The sequence below is a fragment of the Pinus tabuliformis genome, chromosome X (assembly GCF_031772625.1).
Source record: "Pinus tabuliformis cultivar Carrire ecotype Pingquan chromosome X, CPIR1, whole genome shotgun sequence".
Lineage (NCBI taxonomy): Eukaryota > Viridiplantae > Streptophyta > Pinopsida > Pinales > Pinaceae > Pinus > Pinus tabuliformis.
The window spans coordinates 818,752,112-818,773,212 of record NC_142308.1 but is presented as its reverse complement, the minus strand read 5'-3'; the positions used below and the strand labels follow the sequence as shown (position 1 = coordinate 818,773,212).

Sequence of the window (21,101 nt, the reverse complement as noted above, 5' to 3'; positions counted from 1 at the left end):
CCTGTAATTATCTTCATTAAAACCAATTTTCAACTTCCCTACTTATTTCCACACTTCTTCTTCAGCACTGTGCTCGACATTTCTCTCAATTTCTGTTTCTCTCACTATACACAATGTTGAACTCTCTTTCCTGAGTTTATTTTGAGCTGTGATGGTGAAAGAGATATATAATGTAGGTCTGGAATATGCAAAAAAAAAATGTAATACAGAGCACTGTAATTGTTTTTCAGAGTATTTGAATTTTATTTGACCGTTTCAATTAGGCCAACTCAATGTCCATTGTATCTGAATGCGCCCTAGCTGAAGAAGTTGTGATCGATTATCATCTCTGCCACAAGGAATTCAAATCCTGCCATGGCCAGCTCTTGAATCTGCTCGGGGTACTGCACGTTGCCTTTGGGCTTGAAATGTTAACGAAAAACCAACGAAATGTGGAAAACCTTGCAGATCCAAGGAAACTCTCTTTTCTCTTTTCCTTGGCATTTGCGGCTTTCAGATCAGTCATTGCATGCGGCATCACAGCTTTCAGAAGTGTCAGATAATGAAAACTCTTCTCATACGGCCTCAATTTATGTCCAATAAGCTCCGCATATTCTACAAAATCTTCTTCTGATTTTGGAATAAAGTTGTCCAACGACTTCTCTCCGGTGCGTTTACCAAATAATTCTGCAGTAGACTGGTAGTCAGCTTCCTCCACGAGCCTTTGTTGACGAAGTTTCTCTGCCAATGGATCTGCAAGCTTTTCATCTTCAATTTTTGCACCTTTCCTTTTGATTTCAGAAGATTTACTTCCATCCTCAACTTTTGAATTTTTCCCTTTTCCTTCACTAACTTTCTTCTTTTCAGGCTTTGCTGCAGAAGTTTCTGGCTCGGGCTTCAATACTGGAGCAGGCTAATCTTCATCCTCCCAAGACTCTTTTACTTCTTCATCTTCTTCATCCCACACACTTTTTGGGTTTTCCTTAGCAGCAACTGGAACAGCCGGTACAAAATCCTCTGATTCCCAATCGTCTTCCATGGCGACCCTTATTGAACGATCGATCTGATGGCAGTGAAAACCAAATGAAAATAGAATTCAGGAATGATACACAGGAAGGATTATTGTTACTGCACTAAAATCTGTCGACAACTTCTTCTCCCCCTTTTTGATTCTTGTCCGCTCAGGTACCGAACTTATTTTTCTTCGTTCTCGATGAAGCCCAGGCTCCTGGCTTTTAATCTGTTCTTTCTGTACCTCCCACGTGTCCAACTCTTCCTTCGTAGTGACAAATGGTTGTTTTTATTTGGCTGATATTCTGTTGTTGTTGTTTTTTTTTGTTTTATGTTTTTGTGTGTGTGTTTTTTTTTATTCTTATTTTGTTCTTATTTTTATGGTTTTTTTTTGGGTTATTTTTTTTTTTATAAAAAAAATACAAGGAATTAAATCCTATTCTTATTTTACTTTATAAATAAATTTGTTTTATTTTGTATGGTAAAAAAAAATTAAATCCTATACTTAATTTTTTTTTAATTTTATGTTGTTTTTTTTAAACTAAAATAAAAGTGATTTATTTTGTTGTTGTTGTTTTTTAACTAAAAAATAAATTAAATTTTATTTTTATTTTTTTTTAAATTAATTTTTTTTAAAAGGATTTTATTTTAGTTTATTTATTTATTTTTTATCAAATCTTCTTTTCATTTTTTTATTTTTTTTGGAAAAGAAAAATTTAAATTTTATTCTAATTTTTTTATGTTGTTTAAAAAAAAAATTAAATTTATTCTAACCCTAAAACATTTTAGAATTTTTTATTGATTTAGGATGATTTTTTTAGCAAATGGAGACAACTATATTGCAACCTTGAAAACATTTATAAACATTCTACTTTCTGATCCTCGAGATCGTACAAAGACGCAGGAGGAGAGCATACTTATTCAATCTGAAAATATGATCCTACCTACTCTATGCTAATTGAAAATTACAAACTATTATGTGTAATTAAATTTCCAGTGTAACCATTCATGCAATAGTAGTAAAAATATATTCATTTTCAATTTCCCAATTTTAAAATAAAAATATACAAGGATGATCGAATCTAGTTTCTGTGAGTATGATCTAATGAAATAAAAACAAAATCAATCTAACCTCGTACTTGTTTGAAACCATCGAAACCACTTCTCGATAAGGATTTCATAGGCGTGATTTCCACTCTAATTCAAATCATGCCGCAACTTCTCTTCGTCCTCCACAATTTCCTGTTCAAATAATTGTTCATGATTCTTCAAATGTTAATTCATTGTTTTCTTCTAGAGGAGTAGTTAAGCTTTTGGCAGCTGTCAAGATCACTTCTTCGCAAGAAGAGGAGATCCTAACACTTGCTAGGATCTGCGCGAGTTGTTCCAAACTTATACTCATCGTTTTTATTGTGTTTTTGTTTTTCTTAGTGAATGGGGGTTTTTTATTTGTGTTCTCTTTCTATGTTTTCTATATGAGAATAAACTTAAATGAAAATTCGTAAATGCAATTAACCCTAAATGATCCTAAATAAAAATTCTTCCTAAACAATCTTCTTAACTAGCTTACATCTAAGTTTTCTTCCCCGGCAACGGCGCCAAAATGTTGGGCGATTTATTTGTCTGCTAAATCCCTGTCATTTAATTTATCAATCCGGGGTATCGTAAACTTAGAAGCAAACCAAAATATATGGGACCTCAGATGAAATAGGTGTAGGAAGTTTGTTTAGGAAATGCATATTACAAATCTAAACTATCAGATCTATTTTATGAAAGCATAAAAATGTTTGATCAATGGAATTATTTTACTTTAGAAGATAGAGAAGAGTCTCTTATTCAAGAGTCCTGATTGTCCTTCTACAATCTTCCTATAATAACATTGCCAAACACCTAAGAAAACAGGAAAGAAAGCATATAAATGAAAGCAAGTAAATATTGTTTTCAGTTCAGCTCTTAACTCATGGAGAAGAGTCTCCTAACTTAGGAGGACTTGATTGCCCTTCTCACATAAAAACTATATACTGATGGAAATCAATATTCACATAAATGTAATCTAGAAAAGCATATGAGAAAGTAAATCTTATTTCAATTTAATCTAGCTCATGGAGAAGAGACTCCTAACTTAGGAGTTCCTGGTTAACCTTCTCACATCAAAACTAGCTACTGAAAGGAGATCAACCTTCACACAACAAAACATGGCCACAACATGAATTCATACTAAAATTATCTACAAGTATTTACAAGAAAGAAATAAGATGAACATCATAATTAAAATTAGTATATTCACAACATTACTTTACAACAAAGTGCACTTATCTCAGTATGGGGATCCTTCCATTCCTCAATGAGCACACATGAACAACTATCACACCTTAATAATCAAACAACACTCATAACTCATGATTTGGAGAAAGTGGTATTATTCATGTTGAAAGAACATAAATCTAATGCTAATGAATAATTGATAATTATTTTCTCTCCCTCCTTCCCTTTCTTTGAAGGATGCTCCTCTTATTTATACATGAATTAGGGATATCTACTCAATAAATGTAGATCCCTTAAATATCTACTAGACCCATACTTGTCTCAACTTATCCCTAAATACTAGATACAAATCCCATGACACATCAAAATCTCCATGATCTTTCTCCTTGGAATATGGTCCACCTCTTGAGTTGAAATTCGAATTTGATATTGGGAGGCCACATAAGGGTGCCTTGGAAACTTCCAAATGATCTACACATGTCACCAAACTCAAGCCACTTTTAGGTATAAGCAAATACATGTTATTTCTCTAACTTTTAATCATAAATTCACTCTAAATACATGAAATTAATAACTTTGGAAAATGAAAATATAAACTCATATGGTAATGGAAATATAGGGTTATGTAATGATAATATGATGAGATGAGGTGACAAAATGAGGATAAAGGTGAAAATGGAGTGAAAATTGATGTTAATTTGGTGGCCCAACAGTGTTAAGGGGCCTAAATGTTGAGGGATGCTTGTGATTTCTTAGGATCCTTGCAATCTTGTGAGTGATCCCTTGTATAAAAGGAAGGTGTACAACAAGAAACTAATCATTGTGTTCTTTTTTAATCTTGGAACCCTTGCTAGCTTTAAGGAAATCCATAAGACATTGGAGCTTATTATAACCATTATTTTTGAAAACCTTGAGGAGATGACTTTCTCATCTTCAAGGTGACTTTCATCAGAAACTCTAAACAAACAAGTGGCCAAAGTGTTGCAAACACCCATCTTTTGAGCAGGGAAATGATGGGACTTAGCGTAAAGATACTGCTCCATGTGAGTTTTCTTCCAAAAGACCTGGTGTGAGAATGATCCATCATCTTTATTTGAAATAAGGACGTTGAGAAAATTCAGGCTGCCATTGATTTCACATTCCATAGTAAACATTATGGAGCTAGACTAATTATTAAGATGCCGTAGAAAGAGATCCAGTTTATCCCGACCATGAGGCTAGATTACATAGGTGTCATCCACAAATCTCTTCCAAAGCTTTGGTTTGTATTGAGTTAAGGATGAATCTTTAGATTCAAAGTCATCCATGAAAAAATTAGCTACAATAAGAGAAATGGGGGATCCCATGGCAACACCACATGTTTTTTCATAGAATTCCCCTACAAAGCTGAAGAAAGTAGAGGTAAGACAAATCTAAACCAATTTAGCAGTATCAGGATCTGTGATGCAGTTGATGACCTCAATGGACTCATTTATGGGGATATTAGTGTAAAGGGAGAGCACATCAAAACTCAAAAGAGAATCCCCGGGCTTAAACCTTATACCCTTTAACTCATTGACAAATGATGAAGAGTATTTAACAAAGGACTCTATAAGGCCAACAAGGGGTTTTAGATTTTAGCCTAAATACTTTTCCATAAGATAGGTTGGCCCTCCTATAGTGTTGAAAATGGGTCTCAGGGGAGCCCCCTCCTTATAGATCTTGGGAAGACCATAGATTGATCCGAATTTAAACATGAACACAAAAATTACAAATATAACCATAAATGCAGAGATGCAGTAGAAATAACACTTCCTTCGATTAATATCAAATAATGAAATATGCTTACAAACAGTATGAAAATGAGACTAGCTTGGTGATGGTAGCTTATCTCTGAGAAGAGATGTGGTGGCTACATCCTCTGAACTCCGTTACAATGAGGCTCAAGGGCCTTCTTATTATTGAACAATATGAGCAAACCATAAACAACCAAAACCCTAACCCGAGGAGATGTAACACCAAGAGTTTATGGGCCTCGTTGGGGTTAGTTCGGCAACCAACTTCCTGGGTTCATGACTTGGTCATATTATCTCCATTTGACATGTATGATACCCCTTTGGAAAGATCTCTCTGAGGACTATGATGAAAAAATGACTTATCAAAAGTTGTTTGCAGTATATTGTTAAAAACACGTCGTTTAGGGCCTTGAAATGACTCCCGGAGTTTAGGAGTTTAGGACCTGAAAAACTGCTAAACATAGTAAACTGTGCGACAATTAAGGAAACTGAAAAACTGAAAGAAACAATGGTGGGGTCCAAGTGGAATTGGTTGGTGGCCACCAATATCCACCTGGATCATTACTCCCCTCTTAGGAAGTAATGGTCCCCATTGCGTTGAGTTCCTCAATGAGATGAGGAAACTTCTACTGAACTTGGTCATCATTGAGCCACTTGCCCTGGTGAAGGAGTTGGCTTTCTTTGACAACTCAATATAGTTGGATCTTCTACTAGCGAGTGTTAGTAATCTACGTGTCCATGATTTGATCAGTTGCAGCTTGTTCCATGCAATCTGGATTTAACTCTGTTGGTGTGAGATGTTTTGCAATGTCGGATGTGTCTAGTAATGGTGGAAATTATGGTTGAAGGCGATCCACATTAAACATTGGGTGTAGGCCAAGGAATGAGGGAATGCTAAGCTCAAAAGCATTATCTCCCACAACCTTGGTGATGGTGTATGACCCATATCGAAGTGGGTGAATCTTGCGGTGGGGACAAACAAGGTACTCCTTTCGCAAATAGCCAAACTTTATCGCCCACTTGGAACTTGTGTGGCACCCGATGCTGATCATGCCACTGCTTGTACTTGGCATTGGTTTTGTCCAATATGTCATGGAACTATTGGCAGATGTGTTGAATATGCTCAATGAAGCTATTTGCCTTGTCGGCTTCGGACTGGACATGATCTGAATCTCTGTGAGTCAGTGAAACTAGTATGGCCACATCAATGGGACATAGTGGCTGGAATCCCAAGCCCACTTGAAAAGGGTTGTGGCTAGTCGAGTTGTGGAAATCCTAGTTGTAGCTATGCTGGACATATGTGAGGCTCTCATCCCATGTGCATGGATGCTTTGAGTTGTACATGCGCAAAATGTGTGCGATCATCCTATTGACGACCTCTGTCTAGCCATCAGTTTGGGGATGAAAGGTTGTGGAGTTAGTGAACTTGGTGTCCAGCATCATCCAGAGACTAGACCAAAATGTACTGAGGAACCTGCTATCCCAATCTGAGATGATAAACTGTGGGATCCCAAAGTGTACCCACTCTCGTTCAAAGAAGAGTTTAGCAGTGGCTTCTGTTGTGATACTCTTCCTATAGGCCACCATAATGACCATCTTTGAGAATCGGTCGATGACCACAAAAACATAGTCATTGCCATTCTTAGTAGAAGGAAGGCCTAACATGTGATCCATGGAGATGGACTCCCAAGGTCGACTAGGAATAGGCAGCAGAGCATATAAACCTTACTTCTTGATTATCGGTTTGGCGATGGCGCACGAAGTGCAGGATCTCATGTACTTCCCGACATCTTGTCAATGATTCGGCCATTAGAAATACTTCTGCAGTACTGCCACTATTTTCTCAACCCCAAAATGCCCAGTGGCCCAACTGTAGTGTGCTTCCCAAATCATCTTCGCACGCTCGCTTGAAGGAACACAAAGGTGTCCCATATGGCATAACAAAGCATCCTGGAGGTGAAAACCTGGAACTTACTGACCCCCCAAGAGCATATTGTATGTGTAACCGAATTCTAGGTCGCTTCTGTAGAGAAGTGGCCAATTAGAAGTCTCGTGCTCACAAGAGTTGAGCACAATAGTTAACGCGATGATCGGTGGTCGGCTGAAGAAGTCTGCAACATTATTTGTGTTGCCCTTCTTGTACTTGATATTCAAATGGAACTGTAGCAGGTATGTGGACCAATTTTGATGGTGATCATTATACAACTTCCCTTGCATCTGTATGAATTGCAGGGGTCAGTGGTCTGTGTGGATGATCGTTTCCTTCCCCAAAATGTAATGCTTCCATTGTCGGCAGGCCTGCACAATGGAATACATCTCTTTATCATAAGTGGGATACTTCCAGACCGTGTCTGAAAGTGTATCACTGTGATATGGCACTAGATGCCCCTGTTGAGTAAGGACTGCCCCAATAGCATAGTCAGAGGCATTTGTCTCAATCTCAAATGGTTGTTGCAAGTTTGGTAATGTGAGCATTGGTGCAAAGCGGAGGCGATGTTTTAACTCTGCCAATGCCTTCTATTGAGATTCAGACCAAAAGAATTTTGCTTTCGCTCCTCCTTTGGTAACTTGACTCAACGGCCAAGTGCTATGAGAGAACCCCAACATGAACCTGTGGTAGAAATTAGCAAGACCAAGTTGCGACGCTCTGTCAGAGTGGTTGGGGTTGGCCAATCTCGAATGACTTAGATCTTGGCTAGATGCAAATGCACCCCCATTCATCAATAATGTATCCCAAATACTAAACCCGAGTCATGCAAAACATACATTTCTCCAAATTGGCACACAACTTGTGTTGCCACAGTGTTTGGAGAACCTGTCGGAATTGGTGGAGGTGCTATTCCCAACTCTGGTTGAAGATCAAGATGTCATGCAAGTATACCACTACAAATGAGTTGGTGAATGGCGATAAGATGTCATCCATGAGGCTCATGAAGGTTGTAGGAGAATTCGTCAACCCAAAAGGAATAAACAACCATTCGAAAAGGCCCTCCTTGGCTTTGAAGGTAGTCTTCTTGTTAGCTCTGCTACATAATCCAACATTTGAGGACCAAATGTAGTCCTGATTGGGTTGTTTGCGCACAGAAAGATGCCCAAAAATGGATACAAAGTGCCCTAAAAGCCTTCAAAATCCTCTTAAGGCCTCCACCGATCGAAATGGTTGCAAAGGAAAAGCCCTTGGGAGGGCGGAAATACATTATCGGGAGGAAAAAAACACTCCAAAACCATGTAAAAATCAAAATTGCAGGCTTAAAGGTCCGAATTCATATCAGCCGTTGGATCTGGCCGATCAATGGCCCAGATCGCGTCGGCATATCGCAATCGGAGGAGGCAGGCAGCGGCAGCGATGTGGGAGATTGCCGATCAGCGATCGACGATAGGTGCATCAACATATCGACGGGTTGGAGCATCGGAGGTATCGGCGGTAGCATAGCGATGCGATATAGCGATTCGATCAGGACCGTCGATCGCGCATCCAGATCAACGGCCGAGATCGCATCGCAATATCGCTATCGGGATAGTCAAAGGGCCAGGGCTTTTACATATGATATGCATGCGACCCGATGGGTCGGACCCGATGGGCCGGACTCGACGACGTTATTAATTCTTTTTGATAGATGTTCGGGTCCACGGCAATATCGCTATCAACGTTTTCAAAGGGGTGGGGCTTTTAAATAAGTTATGTTGCGATGCGATGGGTCAGACACGATGGTTATACAACACTCTGTTTCATAAATTTTCAAGTCCGCCAAAGGGAAATTTTGTGTTTTAGAGTGTTTTTTATATATTTTCAAGTATAAGGAGAAACAGAGGATTGGCCGGCTGTGATATGCACTACGACCCAAAAGGCGGACCCGATAGAGAAAATATTGCATAAATGGACCTTTGATATTTAAAAGTGGCAAAGCGGGCAGGATTTCTCGGTGGCAAGGAACTGGTTAAAGCGGACATGGAGCAGTACAGCGCAGCAGGTAACCGCATGCAACTAACAGCTTGGCCGAGAAGGAAATAGGACAGCCTCGAGTAGTTAAATACATTTATCAGTTATGGGGCGTCTTTCAGTTAATGTTCCAGCTGCCAGAGAAGGATAACATAATATCAAAGAAGATCAATTTTGTTTATTGACACAGTCACGCTATAGCAGAGACCCATACCAAGCAGTTAGAACGGTTGGTGATCCATTATGATCCCTCCATGCATATGTTTAGCAGAGATATTTTGTAATGTAACACCATATATACCCGGAACAGAGATGTAATCGAGGATGAGTGTTAGATGAAGGTGACTCTGTTGTAAGGTTCAACTTCTGGAGACTGTAACTACTTTGTAACCTGCAGCATCTGGTCTTCATTTCCAGCTAATATAAGCTTCTTTTGTTGTTAATTGCTCACTTTCCACTTCTCTTTCTTGTTCCAGGCTGTGCCTGTTTGCATTGATTCATGTTCTGTTAATGTTTAGCATTAGAGGGGCTGTCATCCCACCTCTGTGTTAGGATTTAGCATGTATCATTGAACGTGTATGCAGGTTTCTGTTGTTTAATGCATAGATAGCTGTCATCCTGTCTGTGTATTAGAAACTAGATTTACAAACCTTTTAACTGGTTGCAGCTGGCCATCACAGGGTCCTGTGCATATGCTAGTGTGGTCAGTCTTCTCCATTATCACGCTATCCTCAAACTGTGAGTAATTGGTGGTTAAAATCCTTGTTGTCTGCGGGTGTTCACCCATGTCTGGGGTTAATCATAGTAGAAGTGGTTATCTGGCTTGAATATGTAGCATTTGTTTCATTCATCCACCATTTATCCAACTATTTTGTTGAATTTGTAATGTTCCCGAGCATCATCGATATGCAACCTAGGTGAGTTTCTTGGGGTGATAACGTTAATTGGCACCATTGCCGGGGAGAAGAGAATCGAAGCTCAGCTTCCCTGGGAGACGACACAGCTTCAAGCTTTGACGACAGACAAGGTTTGAGCACAGATTTTGGTTGTAATCATATGTCTGGTGACTCCACTGGAGGAAGGCCATCCTTTGGCGACTCCACATTGAAGTTCTGGCACAGCTGCTGAAACATGCACGAAGATATCTTCAAAATATCAGCTGAATCATTGCCTGATCCTGAGAAGATCGTTCAGTAGAAGAAAATTTCGCAGTAGGGAGCATCAGGGTCAGGTAAGCCTTAAAAGTTCCAGGTATCTCTGTTAGTGAATGTCACCTTCAGAGATTCATTCAACTCCTTACCCATTCAGTTCCCTTTCGGACCTCAGTTGAAAGGAGATTTCCATGCTGTCCTTCGTATTCCTCTGTTTCTGTCATGCTTTTCATTGATTAATTCCTCTCATTCTACCAGTATTCTTTCATATACCTCAGTCATGGCAAGCTAGCAAGCTCCCACAAAAATAGAAAGAATCATTGCTGCTAGGTATAGACCTCTGGTCTTCCCTGTTCCTCTAAATGCCATGCCTGGAGGAGATTATTAGGAATACATGCCAAAGTTTACTGGTACAGAAGGAGTATCAGCTGAGGAGCACCTCAAATCCTTTTATAACTTTGCTGATAACCTGGATATCTATGAAGAGGATGTATGGATGAGGGTTTTTTTCCAAAGCCTAGAAGGGGATGCTAGAAAATGGTTCAATGAATTACCCCCTATGACTATTGCAGACATTGAGGCCCTAGATGATGTGTTTTTAAAGCACTGGGGAGATAAGGAAGATCTACTCTATGATCATACTGAGTTTGGGAACTTTCAGAAGGGTGGTCTCTCATCATCCTCAGAGCATGATATTGAAGAGTTAGCCAGGATGATTGAGTTTTTGGCCTCTGAAGTTTCCAAGTTAAAAGCTGAGCAACATTTTGTAGAAGGAGGAGCTCATTATTCCATTTCTTTTTCAGCTCCAAATCAGTATAGAGAAGCCAATGAGCATATGCAGATCTTGCAAAGAAAAATAGATACAAATGAAGATAAAGGGGAGAGGCCCCTTTTACAGAATATAGTCATGAAAGAAGTGTATCCTGAGGAGGAGGAGGCCTCTGGTTTGGAAGGTGCTCCTTTCCTACCCAGAGCTGCCTATGAAGAGGCATTGGCCAAGAGCGCTGCTCGACAATTTGTTGTAGCTGCAGAACAACAAGTTGACCAGCAGTGGCAGTTTGCAGCAAGCACCTGCCCCTTCCAGCAATTTGAGCCCGAAGTCAGCACACCTCTCCATGGCTATGCAGATCTGCAAATTTTCTAGCCTACTATTGTCCCCAGTTCAGTGATTAAAAAGGGGGATGAAAGCTCCCCATCATCTTTTGCTTCTCTGTCTGCTCAAGTGAAAATCCCTCTCAGTTGCCCCTTAAACACTGAAGCAGGAAATAGTTCAATGATCGAGGCTGAAGCTGATCATCTCAATCTTGATATTATGAAACTTGCTCAGATGGCCTCCACACAGACTAAAGAGGCAGCTTATCAGTTAACAGAGGAAGAAAATGCGCAGTCATGGGACTCCTCCTTGGATGAGGATTGTTCTATGAAAGATGCTGGAGCAGATGATGTCTTTGTGTCCCCTGAACAAGAACACTGTGGTTCACCGTTCATATTAGTTGTGTAGACCACAGATAACACAGACAAGTATACACCAGAAACGAATATTCAGCTGGTATACAAAGGCTCCCATGAAGAACATCCAAGGAGGAAAATACACAGAAAGGGAGTGAAATTTGATCCCTACTGTTATCACTTAAGAATTCTAATTTCAAAACCGCTCACATTAGTTTGATGGTAAAAAAATTCAGTGCTAGTCTAGCTTTGAGTTTTTGTTTGCCTTAGAGTCTGAGTCTAAGGAGTCCACTATGCATCCTCATTCTTCACTGGTCTCATAATTTACACAATTTCCATGTGTCAACTTTGTTCAAAGGTTATTATGTGCTACAAAGCTCTTTAGATGATTTCGTAGCACATAAGTCAGTTTTAAGTGTTTTCGCAGCGCAACATGTTTCTGGTGATTTCGTAGCGAAACACGGTCTAAGTGATTTTGTGCTGATCCATAGCAAATCTCACCCAGCTGTCATACTTATCAGAATCCGCTGTGTTTTAGATTGTTAGGTGTTGTTGTATTGGCACATGTTGCAGTTGTTGCTGAGAAGGAGACAAAGGGTTTTGTTTACTATCTGAATGCATTTAATGGAAAGTTGCTTGCTGGCATCAATCAAAAGATTCAGTTATACAAATGGGAGCTTCGTGATGATGGTTCAAGAGAATTCCAGTCTAAATGTGGCCATCATGGGTACACTACAGCAGCAGAGGCCATAATATTATTAATGTTAATAATACCTGGATTGGACCGCCTGTGGGATTCTTCATCCTATGGTCCTTCACCAACAGTTCCATCGGAAATTTATGCACAACCAGCACAACCAGCGACTAAACAGAAGTTGCAAAGGGAGATAGTCCCACATCTTCGACTGGCTGGGCCAACATCTTTTGCCCCAATTATTGAAGCAGCAATCCGTATTGTGGAACAGAGTGGTGGGCAGTACCATGTTCTCTTGATAATTGCAGATGGACAGGTAACAAGAAGTGTTGACACTGACAATGGACAACTGAGTACACAAGAACAGAATACAGTCAATGCAATAGTGGAAGCCAGTGAATATCCACTATCAATTGTCTTAGTTGGAGTGGGAGATGGGCCTTGGGACATGATGCGGCAGTTTGATGATAATATTCCAGCTCGAGCATTTGACAACTTCCAGTTTGTGAACTTTACAGAGATTATGTCAAAGAATGTTGCTCAATCTAGGAAGGAGACTGAGTTTGCCCTTGCATCACTTATGGAAATACCATCTCATTACAAGGCCACACGGGATCTTCAAATACTGGGTCGCCGCAGAGGCAAGATGCCTGATAGGTCTCCTCTTCCGCCAGCACTTGGCAATGATAATCATGCTGCAAGGCAACAATATCAGCGCACAGACAGTTTCCAAACAAATAGCTCCCGAAATCGTTGTGTTGATTCCTTTGCAGGATCTGCTCCTCCAGAAGCCAAGGATACACAGGATGCCCAATTGTGTCCAATCTTCCTGATGAATGCTAAATATCTTGCTTTTGGATGCGGTCATCAGACCTGTTATGACTGCGGACAGAACATTGTTACATGCCCTATATGTCGCAGTGATATCACAACCAGGATAAAACTGTATTAAAGTCAATGCAGATCTCGCAGAAAGATAAATATCTATTATGACTTGGCCATCTGAAATATGCTGAATTGGGGCTGGATTGGCATGAGTCCATGTTCTATTGTGTGGATTTGCACAGTAGCTACGATAAGGAGTTTTTTGGCATACTTGAGCAAAGGGGCAGAGTGAAGACCAGAAGTGTGAATGTAAGGCCAATGTGGATAATTTAGTGCTTCGCTCAGGTGTCAAGACAGTAAAGCGGCGTGTTAAGAAGGTAAGTGGGGATTGAAAGATGAAATTTGTATTGCTTCTGCTGTACAAGATGGTATAAATCGTGGTGCACATGGTGTGACATCTTTAAAAGATGCAATGTCTTTTTCCAAGCATCAAGCGTTTTGGACTGAAGTGACTAGAATATTTAAAGAGGAGATTGGGCACTATCTATCAACAGATAAGTTGTTTCAAAAGTTTAGGAGAATGAGGTATAGGTACTTGAGTATTAAGCAGAGTGATATCCAAGAATTCAACAAGCATGATAAGGACCTTTTCAATCTACTTGAACAGGTTTTTGGCAATGGTAGCTGTGTCACTTCTGATTCAGATATTAAAAGACAAGACAAATCTGGTGCTCCTTTTTCAGGCAATGAAATTGAAGATAAGGTATACAAACAGAGTAGAGTCGAAGACTGTGTTTTTGAAATTACACAGCAGTTTCGTAGCGCGCTACGAAACTGCTGTAGCTGCACGTTACAATTGAGTTGATCAATTATGATTGACAAAGCAACAAATCTTTTTGAAAGGTTTTGTCATCACACAGGTATATGGGAAAGACTTACAACACATCAAGGACGTGGCACTCATTACTAATTCAAGAAAATCAACGTGGCTAATTAATTCCGAATATCTTTGAGGAAAACAAAGGCATAAAAACAGGGACAGTTTCCTGTTTCTCAGCAGAGGTAAAGGGATATGACATTAAGGACCAGTAAGAAGCTTCGAGCATCCATCAAAGCTAAAATAAAAAAGACCAATTGTCAGAGAATGAGCCTATTTTCTCCTTTTTCTCGTAGGAGCACCATCTTGATTGTAATAAATGCTATGTTCAGCATGATGTAGAATTAGAATCCTAATTGTTTTAGGTTTCTAAAGCTGTCAATTAGTAGTCAGTTGTATTTATTAGTTAGTTAAAGGGTTAATAGGTGTCATTAGAAATAGACTTCAAATTCCCCTCATGCTTGAGGAGGAATATCGATCAGTTAGAAGAAGAGCTCTATATATAGCTGTAACAGCAATGGAATCAGGGTTGGAAAACTTTATAACAGAGCATAGTATTTGGCTTATGTAAAGACTCACTTTCAGTAATATAATTTTGATTTTACTTCTCAGGATTCATGAAGGATTTCTTATATTCAGAATGTGTGATGTTGTCCTTTTCTTAGTTTTGTTTACAATGGTATGGATGTATAATCACTCAGAATTCACTGAATGTGCTCTGATTTCCTGTATGCATCTATAAACTGTGTGGTTCCATATGAGTGTATGTTCTGAATATTCAAATGCTGAATGCCCTGACTTCCATGTAAGGTCAATATTTTTGTTATACTAAGGTGTTGTTGACTCCATAGGCCCAATGGATACTTGTTTAATGTATTTCCAGCATTCATATTTGTCACACTTGTTCTATAAGAGTTAGCCATCTTAATCTTTATCAAAATCATTAACCTTTGAGAGAGCCCTCTCAGGTTGAGGAGGCTAAGCCTCAGCCAAAAGTTGGTTTGAAATAGTTACTTAGAGTCAACCTGACCAGTAGCCTATCAGGGTCTAATTTTGAGATAACACCTACCTACCTGTCAAGCTCAGATGTCCTAAACTCTTTGAGGTAGAGGATCAAATCAATCCAGTCCTACTGATCTATGATGAACCGGGCTGAGAGCAGGAGAAACAATTTGGTTGCCCTGCAAATGGGAAAATTTTGAAGTTTAAGTTTTCAAGCTTTTATGTTTGTCATTAAGTTCTTTTACAGTTTTATGTTGTATGCTTAGTTGACTCCATGCCCAATGGACACTAGGCAAGTGTTTTTATAGTTGTTTTTGTATGAAGGCATTGGTCTGCAGGTTCTTGAGACCTCACAGGGAGGATCTCATCCCCAAAAGGAGCCAGTGTTAGCTCTGCTACATAATCCAACATTTGAGGATCAAATGTAGTCTTGATTGGGTTGTTTGCGCACAGAAGGATGCCCAAAAATGGATACAAAGTGCCCCAAAAGCCTTCAAAATCCTCTTAAGGCCTCCACTGATCGAAATGGTTGCAAAGGAAAAGCCCTTGGGAGGGCAGAAATACATTATCGGGAGGAAAAAACACTTTAAAACCATGCAAAAATCAAAATCGCAGGCTTAAAGGTCCGAATTCATATCAGCCATTGGATCTGGCCGATCAACGGTCCAAATCGTGTCGGCATATCGCAATTGGAGGAGGCAGGCAGCGGTAGCGATGTGGGACATTGCCGATCAGCGATCGCCGATGCGTGCATCGGCGTATTGGCGGGTTGGAGCATCGGAGCATCGGAGGTATCAGTGGTAGCATAGCGATGCGATATAGCGATTCGATCAGGACCATCGATCGTGCATCCGGATCAACGGCCGAGATTTCATTTCAATATCGCTATCAGGATAGTCAAAGGGCCAGGGCTTTTACATATGATATGCATGCGACCCGATGGGTCGGACCCGACGGCGTTATTAATTCTTTTTGATAGATGTTCGGGTCCACGTCAATATCGCTATCGACGTTTTCAAAGGGGCGGGGCTTTTAAATAAGTTATGTTGCGATGCGATGGGTCGGACCTGACAGTTATACAACACTCTATTTCATAAATTTTCAAGTCCGCCAAAGGGAAATTTTTGTATTTTACAGTGTTTTTTATATATTTTCAAGTATAAGGAGAAACAGAGGGTTGGCCGACTGTGATATGCACTACGACCCAAAAGGCGAACCTGATAGAGGAAATATTGCATAAATGGACCTTTGATATTTAAAAGTGGCAAAGCAGGTAGGATTTCTCGGTGGCACGGAACTGGTTAAAGCGGACATGGAGTAGTACAACGCAGCAGGTAACCGCATGCAACTAACAGCTTGGCTGAGAAGGAAATAGGACAGCCTCGAGTAGTTAAATACATTTATCAGTTATGGGGCGTGTTTCAGCTAATGTTCCAGCTGACAGAGAAGGACAACAGGATATCAGAGAAGATCAATTTTGTTTACTGACACAGTCACGCTATAGCAGAGACCCATACCAAGCAGTTAGAACGGTTGGTGATCCATTATGATCCCTCCACGCATATGTTTAGCATAGATATTTTGTAATGTAACACCATATATACCCGGAACAGAGACGTAATCGAGGATGAGTGTTAGATGAAGGTGACTCTGTTGTAAGGTTCAACTTCTGGAGACTGTAACTACTTTGTAACCTGCAGCATCTGGTCTTCATTTCCAGCTAATACAAGCTTCTTTTGCTGTTAATTGCTCACTTTCCACTTCTCTTTCTTGTTCCAAGCTGTGCCTGTTTGCATTGATTCATGTTCTGTTAATGTTTAGCATTAGAGGGGCTGTCATCCCACCTTTGTGTTAGGATTTAGCATGTATCATTGAACATGTATGCAGATTTCTGTTGTTTAATGCATAGATAGCTGTCATCCTATCTGTGTATTAGAAACTAGATTTACAGACCTTTTAACTGGTTGTAGTCGGCCATCACAGGGTCTTGTGCATCTGCTGGTGTGGTCTGTCTTCTCCATTATCACGTTATCCTCAAACTGTGAGTAATTGGTGGTTAAAAGCCTTGTAGTTTGGGGGTGTTCACCCATGTCTGGGGTCAATCATAGTAGAAGTGGTTATCTGGCTTGAATATGCAGCATTTGTTTCATTCATCCACCATTTATCCAACTATTTTGTTGAATCTGTAATGTTCCCGAGCATCACCAATATGCAACCTAGGTGAGCTTCTTGGGGTGATAACACTTCCAAACATCGGAGGGTTCAATTGGTACCTGGTGATATCTAGACTTCAAGTCGATCTTGCTGAAATATTTTTCTCCCTTGATTTGGTCCAGAAGGTCATCAATCCATGGGATCGGGTACCTATTCTAGACAATGACCTTGTTTAGCACCCGATAGTCAATACAAAGTCTCCAAGTCCCATCCTTCTTCTGTACCAATACGAGCAGGCTCCCACAGGGCGATGAACTCGGCCGAATGTGACCTTTCTGCAACAACTCCTGAATTTGCCTCTTGATTTCATCGTTCTCCAGAATGGAGCATCGATAGATTGGTCCATTGGGTAACGACGCACCTGGGGTCAGATCGATGGAGTGCTTGACCTAATATTGCAGAGGCACCCCTACGGGGGACGTGAAGATGTCCTGATACTCCTCCACGACCTTGTCCATTTGTTGTTGTCATGTGGATGGGCCTTGTCTGTAGGTCGTGGCTACTGTCTTCTTCTTTCCTCGAGGGCGTATCATTAGGAAAACAAATTTCCCAATTTTTAAAATTAGCTTACTGCATTGTTTTACAGTAATCAGAGAGATGGCAGTAGGTAGGGCTACATCCAGTAGCCTATACAACCTATTTCCTAATGTAACAATAACAACGCAAGGCCTTAACTCATACACAACATGTCACTTCCACAAGTATGGTTGGCCTAATAATAAATCGCAAACATCAAGGGGAGCAACGTCACATAATACCTCATCCGTGAAGGGCTTGATGCTATATGGAAGTCGACATTGTTGGCTCATGCGCAGATCTCGTCCTTGGTGAAGCCACCCGATGATGTACGGTTGTGGGTGTGTTGTGGTCGGTAAGCCTAGCCACTTCACGACCTCTGTTATAATGAGGTTCATTTGGATCTCGCTATTGACAATGAATTGTAGCGCAGAACCCTTCACACACATCTAGGAGTGGAAGAGATGCTCCTCCTCCTATAGATCTTCGGGTTCCTCCTTCTGGATATTTGTGGTGGTGACGGTGGAGTTAGGCTCCGCATCAATAATATGCTTCCCTTTTTCATTCCCCTTGTTGGTTTCTCACTCAGAGTCAGAACATGCATCTGATTCCGAAGCCTTCAACTCAGCCACTAGTGACTGCTTGGCCCGACACTCGCTTGTGTTGTGGGTGGAGATCTCATGGAACTCACACCACTTTCCCATGTCCTTCTTCAGCTTTGCAGTGTTGTCCTTTTCTTGTGGCCTTGGCGGGTTTTCCTCGGCCATCCCGCCTGTTGGGTGCTAAAATGTGTCTTTCAAAACTCCTAATTGCCTCACATTAATCATCAACCTGGGCAAGTCTTTTTGTTTCAGGAGTGTACAAAATATGTGCAAGCTATAAATCCAGAGAGCAATGTTCTTAAAAGGAAGTATAGACCTTTGATACAAGAGTAAATAGATATTTCTAATAAACTAAAATTACAATCATTAAAGGAAATATGACATCTATGCTTCAAGACCTAATCCTCTACTGAAATCGTAATCAAATCTCACACAAGCAATTTAATCAACAATAACATTAGCCGAGAGCATAGTAGCAATAACTCATCTCTTCCTATCTGATTCAATCTAAATCATACTCAATCTCTACGAAGCAATCCAGATGGAAATGATATCAATCTGAGAGTTCAATAGCAATAACCAAACTCTTTACAATTGATTAAATCAATCTGAATAATTATCTAAGTAACTTAATTTGTAATGAATGTAAACTGAACCAAACAACAATGTTGTAAATCATATAAAGCAAAGATATTCCTTCAATACAGGAAAATAGTAAAAAGCGCATAAGATGGGAAAATTAACAAATTAATCAAACTTGCGGAAATCAGAAAGATATAATACAGAGAAGTAGTTTAATCCACCAGAGGCCGGGCCCTTAATCGCCAGCAAATGCTGCTGAGCTACTTCATATAAGGCAAATGAACAACAACCTCAAATTATATATTAATCATTGAACTTGAGTAACATTACAATATGATCGCTTTCTCTTGACAACACAAGTCTGTAAATTAAAATTACAGTTTGAAATAACAAGGATTAATCCCCCTCTTTGATCTATGTTCTCATTTAAATACACAAAATGCAGAGAGAAGTTACAACAGATATGATTACAAAATGATTCCCATAACAAAATTGGATTGTTCACAACAAATTGATCAACAAGATCATATCTGGAATATCTTTTCATCAGCATTCAACAGGAACAGGTCGAATTTGGTATTGCAACTGAGATAATTTGCAAACCTGCCGCAACAACAAATCTAAGAAAAATGTCTTCAGAGAACCTTCCATTTCTCTTAATACAGACTGAATTTGCGAAAACTATTCTTCACAAAACTAATTTGGTCCGTTCTGAACAAAACCCATGTTTCAGATTTTCCAGATTCTTCTCCATTTGTCCAAAACGTCCAATGCAAAACTATCACTTCTTATTCCAGTGAATTTCTGGGTTGGAATATTTAATGATGAGCTGGGGATCAAATCTGCAATCTGGAAAATATCTTGGAGGCTAAAATGGTGAGTGATGTTACAACAAATTTATTAATAAACCATCATTGGTAAAATCATGCATAATAATCATCAATTTATTAAAAATAAAGGAGAAGAAATAATATTTATCCATAAGAGCATAAATAATTATAAAATGGAATTATATGATAAATCATGATAAATGACGTGATAAAGAATGGTAGAAATGGATGAAATAGGTGTTAAAGAGTGATAATAATAATGACAAACTAGTGGCCCAACATACCCCCAAATTGAATATATTGCATGTCCTCATGCAACCCAAAGACTCTATATTAACCAAGCAATAATATAAAAATTGTTCATCTTAACTCATGAAATGGATGGAACAAACAAATTCTTCCTCAAATAATGAATATTCAATTTTAGCAATGTTGATGAAGGCGTAACAATTTTTACATTGACGTTCAACTATATGTATATGAAGTTGCAGCAAAATATGATATAGGTAACAACAAACTCCATTAACCATTTTCTCAAAAACTACAAACCAGATTTTGCTGAAATTTTACAAGTAGATTTCTACTATATTAATGCTTCTATGATCAAAAAATCAGATCGTTTTGATGTAGGGATCATGAGATATAAGCAAAATGGTTGTAGGTGACAGTGCATGATATCTGAAATTTGACAAACTAATTTAACTTGAAATTTTATGGGTTTGTGTATTTTAATGATACCTCTTTGTTATCCAAAAATCACAAGAATTCAGTTCATAGTTTTAAAGATATACACCAATCAATTTCTGCATTGTATAAAAATGAAATTGTATGCCTTAAATGAGAAAGAAAGTAGAAAACATTCATCATATGTAGCAATTCCTCCCCCAAAATGGAGAATTAGCATGCCCTCATGCAATGCTAGAAAACAAATTGAGGTGGTTGCTACCATCTGTTGAAATATATGCTTGGTGTAAAACAACATGGAATAAGGGAGGTGTTGAGAATGAATAAGAAGATCAATGGATGATAAAGAATATGAATGGCATGGTCATAATAAATAAATAAATGAAAGGAACACTCCCCCAAATTGAAAGAATCTATGTCTATGAAAAATGGGAAGTTGTAAAGATGTGGAATGAATGATGGTAAAAACTGCTCAATGGATTTTCATAAAATTCTCCTAAATTCGTAATAAATCAGAAAATTATGCTATTTTACCTCAAGTTTTACCTCTGAAAAGAAAAATGTGGAATGACATGTATGGAATGGCATTTGTTCGAGTTGATGTAGGTTGAGTGGATACTGAAAGTGATGCAAACGGGAATCCAGGCAAGCACATCATGTCTAAACAATTGTTCACGTTCGCGAGTTTCTCAAGCATCTTCTGTT

The 21,101-nt window shown here is 39.3% G+C and overlaps 2 pseudogenes; one reads left to right on the top strand and one right to left on the bottom strand.

Moving 5' to 3' along the window:
* Positions 1-322: 322 nt before the first annotated feature.
* LOC149142287 (uncharacterized) lies at positions 323-1,099 on the bottom strand (annotated as a pseudogene).
* A 10,295-nt stretch (positions 1,100-11,394) lies between these two features.
* LOC149142286 (E3 ubiquitin-protein ligase RGLG2 pseudogene) lies at positions 11,395-13,216 on the top strand (annotated as a pseudogene).
* Positions 13,217-21,101: the final 7,885 nt, after the last annotated feature.